This window comes from Rhipicephalus microplus, chromosome 8 (genome assembly GCF_043290135.1).
Source record: "Rhipicephalus microplus isolate Deutch F79 chromosome 8, USDA_Rmic, whole genome shotgun sequence".
In the NCBI taxonomy this organism is placed as follows: Eukaryota; Metazoa; Arthropoda; class Arachnida; order Ixodida; family Ixodidae; genus Rhipicephalus; species Rhipicephalus microplus.
The window spans coordinates 131578878-131586954 of NC_134707.1; the positions used below are offsets into that span (position 1 = coordinate 131578878).

At 44.5% G+C, this 8077-nt stretch overlaps 1 long non-coding RNA gene across 1 annotated transcript in view; it reads left to right on the forward strand.

Annotated features, from left to right (window-relative positions):
• The window catches only part of LOC142768745 (uncharacterized), a 33729-nt gene extending 26064 nt beyond the window's left edge, over positions 1 to 7665 (forward strand). The window contains exon 2 of the long non-coding RNA XR_012885425.1: positions 7546 to 7665. This is a non-coding gene — a long non-coding RNA (uncharacterized LOC142768745). The remainder of the gene's footprint in view (positions 1 to 7545) is intronic.
• Positions 7666 to 8077: the final 412 nt, after the last annotated feature.

Consider the following 8077-nt stretch of genomic DNA (forward strand, 5'->3'; position numbering starts at 1 on the left):
GTGCCGTCCAGGTAGAAAAGCACGTTGGCGAGCATGAGCGCGGGATCCCAGTGGTGAGTAGCACTGACGCGCTCGTACCGCTTCAGCCAAGTGTCGAGATCGATCGTACCATCACCGGAGAAAGTGCCGGGATCCCGGAGGTGCGCGAGTGTGACGTAGGTGGTGGCTTGGACTGATGAGGGTGGCGTAGAGGAAGTACCAGCAGTCGAAGCAGTCGAAAGGTCGCCGATGGTGCGACCGCTGCGCGTCTCCATCGAGGTACGGGGGTCGTCCACCTCCACCAATAATGTTACGAGTAACTTGTTTATTGTTCTATTTACAGCGCACAGAACTCGACGAGCAAAATGGCGCCAGACCAGCATCCAACGAAAACTCACTTTGTCCTCTTCTTTCACGCAGCCGTGTTTAGCGGCTGTTTTGTATCAATATTTTCGTCCAGTACAGAAACACCGAAATACTTCAATAATGAAGACAGTCATAACTATGGTTTATAAAGATAAATAGAAACCCGTCGATTAGTGTACTGCAGAGTCAATAAATTTCACCTTGAATAAGAACCTTCTATTCACATCACGTGGATGACCTGATTAGCTCAATACATGTGTTCTTATGTAAAAATACACAAATGAAAAGCTGTACTTATGCACTAAAAGTAAACAAGATACCACCTCGGCTGTCTTCGCGATGGAAACAAGGGAATTAAGTATTTTCCATATAACTGAGGAATAACACACAATCATGTCAGGAGAAAGAGAGGGAATGTTAGTATGGCAATTTTAACGTAAATATGTAGAAACTAAAGTGCACAAACAGATAACTTGCCGCGGGCAGGGACCACACTTGTGACCCTCGATTTACGCCTCCGGTGCTCTACCAACTGAGCTACAGCGGCAGTGATCACCCCGTATATTTTATGTATATATACCTGCAGTTAAACCCAGAAGCGTTAGTCGCTGCCGACTATCAAACCCAGGGATAATTTTTCGGAGTGTGTGATTATTGCGCTTCAAGCTACATGCAAATACATCTACAGTTAAAATGTAATAGTATTGAAAGTTGGGCTTGTTGCTACGGGTGAACTTTTCGTTACAGCACGAAAACGGCGAACATGAAAACAAGAAGGACACAAACGAGCGCTGACTCGCAATTAAAACTTACATTTGAAGAATGCAGGAACGTGAAAATGAAACACATAAAAAGAATATCAAGATTGCGTGGAAGTGTCAAAAAGGAATATAAAATGTTACATAGGTATCACTTCACGGCGCATGTGCTGAGAAAATATGCGAGCTCGTTTTTATGTAAGATATATTGATGGCTCCCTGACGCATGGTTAATACATTTGTTTAACTTGAAAGGCTCCTATGACTCCCCCAGTTATCTGAGATCTGTGCTACGACAAAACCAAAACCTTTGTATCGGTAAAGACAGATTAGGGAGTTTTAGTACTGCGGAACGGTGCTACGTACGCATCACGCAAGCGCCTTGCGTTACGTGGCGTCGTTTGCCACTAATCGGCTTTTAGTACGCCGTAGTACCCGCGTACTAACGAGCGTGACGCGTGTTGCGCCATCTCGTATATCATAATAGAAGCACGTGTTGTTGACAGCCAATGTGAGCCAATCCAAGTGTTATAGCCAGATTGTAGCCATATTTTAGGCCACAGAGACGGTCGGTGCTTGCCTTCGATGCCACCATTTTGCAAAACGAAGTCTCGCGCTGTCGCGAACTTGTTCGAGAGCGGCGCGATCACCTCATACGTACGCACGCACGCATCTCATGCGTGCGTACGTAGCGGCTACGTACCTAATGCGATACGTTCGCGTTGCAGCCTGCGCATGCGCACTACGCAGAACGTGGCGTGCTTACGTACGCAACGCCGCCACGTACGCAGCGTACGCAGTACTAAAACTCTCTATTAACAAGCATTGTCGCTTGCGTATCTATCTATCTATCTATCTATCTATCTATCTATCTATCTATCTATCTATCTATCTATATATCTATCTATCTATCTATCTATCGTCCAGCCGACTACGTGAGGGTTCTATCGTGATTGCCTCCGGAAGTAGAGTACACCCAAATTAGTATGGCAGTAGGTTGGTTTGTCCAATATGACTCGCTCGCCTTGACATGAATAATTTGCCCATTCCATTCGTACGTCATCCAACCCTTTCCGCCAGATACATGAGGCACATAGCCGTATGCTACAGGCAGGTGTGTGACTCATGTGATAAACAGTGCCTCGCTGCCCAGGCGCAGCGAGAACAGACAATTATAACTTGAACGCGAGAGCTTTAAGCAAAAGAAAAGCCGATATCGGCAGCACTGACCCAATGAACGCAAGTAATAAATGCCAGTCTCCCAGTAGGAAGCGAACTTTGGCATTCTACGTAGCAATCCAGTATTCTAAGACAGAGTCACACGAGGTCTCGGCACTGCTTTTGAAATATTTCATGCTTGTGAAAAGTCCATTGTGGTTGCAGTGCTTGATAATCAACTTTATAAATATTTTTACCTGCTTTTATGGTACGAATATAACGTCCGGTGTACGTTGATTGTAGTCAAGTGCCGGCTACTTAAATTTATTTAGGTAGCAGTGTCTAGGTCTACCATTCTCGCGAGCACAAACGCAGCATAACAACTTACATATCTGATGTTGCTAATACCCATGTTGATGTTGCCACCGTTACAAAACTGTGAAAAACTATTTATATAAAACATGTGCGACTGTTTATTAGGTGTGTGTGCGTGAAACATTTGTACATAGCTTTAGCTTAATTTATTACCATTTCGCTCAATACAAAATACAGCACAGTCACCATCCATGAGCACACTTCGCATAGAATTGATTCCTGAGGTCCGTGGTATCTGCTGATTTTTTTGGGGGGGAGGCGAAGCTTCCTATGCCATGGGTCGTGCGTCCCCGATGTATGTAGTAGTAGTAGTAGTAGTAGTAGTAGTAGTAGTAGTAGTAGTAGTATTTGTAGTAGTTGTAGTAGGTAGCCACCACCACGGCCAGTCTAGAGGAGCGGCACGTGCGCACTTTTTCAATTGAGTAGCAAACCCGCGCACGTTAATCGTAAATAAACGAGTTGTTTCTGTTCAAATGAATTACATAAACAAGTATTCCCGAAATGATTTCAATAAATTTTTACTAGAATTTGATGCTTGCTAAAAAAACTAGTATCAGAAGGACGCACTTTGAGCGCTATTTGACAGGAAAAAGTTGTCACGTTTAACTCGCTAGGGGTAACCTCCTTTTTAGCAAGGTTTAGCGAGGATTGGGATGCAGTGCAACGAACTTGCGGCGGTTAAAGGTGGGAAGTGAACACGAAGCACAGGCCATAAAAAAGTGCGTGAGTGCCACTTGGAGTGTTCACAAGATAGATGGACAGATAGACAGATGCACAGACGGACGCATGGATGAACGGACGCGTGGACGAATGCTCACAAGGGTGGGCGCATGGACGGATGGACGCATGAAAGGTCGCACAGACGAGTGCACAGACGGACAGAAGCAAGAGCGAAATGTTAACTTCTCGGTTGTCCCTGAAGTAATCGAGACATTGTAATAAAATCATAATTTACTTACACATAAAATTCTGTTTGCCAAACAAGCTAACTCAAACGCCACACACGCTACTAAACGACCCACAGGCTAAAAACGGCACGTGAGTCTCTCCCAACATCACTTTCATTTTTCACTGTCCACAAAAGGGCACGTGCATTTCGAACATTAGGCATCCTGCAAAGCTCAACGTCCTCGTTAAGGCTATCCCAAGAATGTTCTTGACTGACTTACCATGCAAATCTTTGGCCATTCCCCTATATGAAATATCTAATGAATGATAATGAATGACGCACGAAAGATAAAATAAAAAGAAACAGAAACAACACAAAAAAACAGCTGTACGTATGCACTGGTGCTTCATGTTTTTCATGTCACGCAGAAGTTCACCCGTTCCTACCGTGAAACTTTCAAGAAGTACTCGCCAGCCATCTTGACTGACTTGACTTTTAGAAAAGTCACAACATAAAGTGAAGCAATAAAATGTTTAACACCACACAAAACACCTCATTGCAATCCTCTTCGGACGACGAGTCGCTTGCATTCCTGGGTCCCGGCTTCACGATGACCATGCCCCCTTTTTCCGACTTTTCTATGGCACTTTTTTTCAGATTCAAGCTGTGGCTTGTCGTCAGTTATGTCTTCATGGCTTGGCTAGTCCTTTTCTTGGATAGCTCTGAGTAAGTCACGAGCCGTAAAAGTGTCTGCATCGCCAAAGTCCGTACCTCGTCCACCGCAAGTTGGGTTGTCACTACCGTCGTGCATTGCATCTGAGGGTTAGGGTTACGTTAACTAGCTACCTAGACTGACGGAACTCACATTTTCTCTCAGTGGCGATTGGATGGTGATCGCACTTTTTAAATGTTGACTTCAACTTTGTAATAAAAGAATAAATTACTCTCTCACATTCAAACACTTGCCACACAGACTACACTCAAAAGCCACACAGGCTACTAAACGCCGCACAGGCCACAAACTGCACGTGAGTCTCTCCGAACATCGTCGTCCTCTTTCACTGTCTACAAAAGGGCACGTGCACTTCCAACAAAACGGATGGACGAACGCTTCGCCCCACTGATCACCATGCACTACGTGGACACGCTGTGATTTTCAAAGACGATAGTCTTTCTTGAGGAGTCTCGACGGAAAAATTTTGGTCTGTCTGTCTGTCTGTCTGTTTGTCTGTCTGTCTGCACTTTTGTCTGTTTGTCCCTCTAACAATTCCTCAAACGGCACCAAACGACGAACCCCATCCGGAGCGCGTATTAATATTGCTCAAGTTTTAGCGTTCATCGTTGTGCGATTGTCAATTAGAAAAGCAAATATTGTGCCTATCTGAGGCACTATAAGAACATGTCTATGTTTTGTATGTCTGCCTTTATACTAGAAGAGGCACACACAAGTAACTCTAACGACTGCAGCGTTTAACGCACTGCGCTGACAGTGCAACGCGGTGCTCAAGAAGGTGTTTCCAACGTTTTTCTGCGACGGCAGGGTACTGGCACCTGCCCGTAACTTTGCATTCTACACCTTCGCACCTCCGTGACCGGCGCGCATCTTTCTCCGTGGTCACACACGCCTTCGTTTTAGAAGATAACTGCCAGATGGCGCTCGTGCCTAACGTGCTTAGATGCGTTTGTTCGCCTCCGTTAAACGCTCGAGGCACTCTAACGCAGCGCCTTCAGAATACCATTCGCCAATTTTCTTGCGCCGATTATCAAATAAATATTTTGTTCACTCTCTACAGACGCAAAACTATCGTCTTTCGACGACATTTACAGTGTAACATGTAGAATCGGGCCAATTTTTTTTTCGAAGAGAACATGCCACAGCGAAAACATACTGATATTTTTGGAGAGGAACGTGTCTCAGTATTATTGCTACTTAGCATTAGTCCAGAAATAAGTTCCCGCTAAATCACGCGACCTAGTATGAGTCACGTGATTAGAGGTATTTTTCTTGTCTTTTCCTTCTCCTCTCTATCTCCCCATTTCATTTCTGTCTACTTACTTATTTCTCTCTTTCTCTTTCACACCCTGATTCTATATGATTTTTTTCTGGTTCCCTCTCTTTTCTTTCAAGACTCAGTTTATTTCAGTTCTTTTCTTATTTCTTTTCTATCTTTGTACCTGTTATCTCACCTTCTAGTTTTTTTCTCTTTTTTATTCTTTCTGCTGCTTTTTTTCTTTCTTTGTACTCAATCTCTTCCCCATAAAAGTTATTACTTGACACATCGAGTGGATACACATTTTTCATAGAGCAAAGCACGAGATCAAAAGAAAAATAAAGAGCTCGTGCGCTTAGTGCGCCATTTTTCTGTCGTGTAAGCAAGGAGCTTACATGGCTTCCCACTCTCCGTTCGCATCAAGCTGTTGCCGCTTCGGCGGCCGTTTACGCTCATAAGAGTAGGACGATGGCAACACCGGGAAGATCAAAACAGCAAGCTAACTGAATGGTCGTCGGGCAATCCCCTGAAAACAACCGTGTACAACACCGACACTACAGACTACGCCGATGCAAATACCCACCACCAGATGAAAAAAATGAAAGAAAAGGACAGGCCCTCACTTAACACAATGCCCTAACAACAGAATTTTTGAGCCCGGTTACCATACGCCTCTGTTACCCGTGCGTAGACCCTGCGGGCGCGTGTAAAGCGCGAGGGCAACGAGCTGCCCTTTGGCACATGCTCTCCGAATGGGCTGGTAAAGCTGATACCGCAGCCAGCGACCACTGTGCGAGACAGACACGAACTCCGAGCTCAATCTTCGCCACTGCCTACACGCTGGGGCTGGCGTCGGCCGACGTTTCGGGGGTGGCCACTACTGCGTATTTCATCTGTCAGCGGTGCTGCCACTGGGTTGTGGTAGTCACCAATGACGAGCTCGCCGACCACTTTTGACCGATCCTAGCAGCCGGAATGACGGCTGGGTTGAAAGATTCGAAGTGGTCAGCTGAATCCCTTTCACGGCCACAATTCCCGTCGACAGAGCGTCGCGCGGGCCATTGGTTAGTCCTTTCAGCCCCTTGCATCATCTTAAAGGAAACTGCCGTGCCAGATTTAAATAATACTTGCGTATTTATTCTACGTTAAAAAACCCTTATTATACGGTGGAAGTATTCTGCTTGCACGATCAGGTTTAGTGCATGTCTACATATTTGTAAAGTTTTTTTTTTGTCATGCGCAATATTAACAGGCAACAACACCTTCTCACCATTAAAAACAACCAGGTCTTTGAAAAATCGCTGTAGAGTCACAGCTTAAGCAGAAACAGCGGATTTCCCAAAACCTGTTGCAGTCTGTCTTCGAGCTGCTAATACAAGTACACTCGGAAGGTATCAACTACACCCGAAACAGATGATTTGTATGATTATTATGAAGAGATATGTATAAGACCTCTGTAATCCAATTGAAACATTTAACGACCCACTCGTACGCAATTCATCTTGCATGACGTGTGGCTGCACAATTTGCAATCTGCGACGTCTGGCTGTTATTTCGCTCTTCTACCACACTATATTAGCGATGATAACGCAGTTTCTTTTCTGAAATATTGCTGCATATGGTTTGTGTGCGTCAGAATTTCTCGCACTGGCAGGATTCTGTAGTAGAACACTGGGCGGCCATCGAGAGGACTCTTGTTTGAATCCTGTTCTATTGTTCATGTTTTCCTTCTTTAGTTCTTTTTTTAGCACGAAAATGGTTATGGACACAGGAAGTGTCGTTGGCGGACAACTATGACACCCTTGTTGCGCCCTCATAACAGCTTTCACTGCAAAAGTAATGGCGCGATGCACACCATGTGGTGAACCCAAGAATTAATGTCGCCAAGGACATTGCATATAAGGAAACAAATATATGTTTTCTACTCCTTGTGCATTCTGTGAGGAAAACAGTCCTTTTCGCGTATTACCTCCCCTTGTTTCTTGTTTGCATTTAACTGCCTCTTCAATTATACGCATTTTCTTTGCAGGCCAACAAAGCCCTGTACAATACAATCTACGTAAGAGACCTTACACCGGATCAGGACAATGACATTTCTAAATAAAATGACCAATATAATGGCTAAATAAATATGTAGTTTCTTCATTCATCTTGATTTTAGCTTTTTCTATTCAGCGCTTGTGTGTCGCTTCTCTCGTTTCTCATCCTTTGTGTTTGCGCTACTGAACGCTTCTGTGGAGAGCCAATTAGTATAAACAAGCAGTTTTTCATTACGGACTGGTTGGCTGTATTCTTCCTCAGCATCCTAAATGAACATCACTGCATATAAGGTGATGCAGCGGATTCACTAGCTGTGCCCCAGTTCTCACCAAGATATTATGTTTATTCACACTACGGACACTCTACACACTACAGTCGGTCAACGTGTCAAACATTGACCCCGCAATATGGCTTCCACACGTACAAGAACACTTCAACTATCGCTCAGGGTCACCAGCCCATGTTTTTCTGGAATCAAATGGGTACAGAAGAAGAATGACTTTCCGCGCGAATTGCCTGTT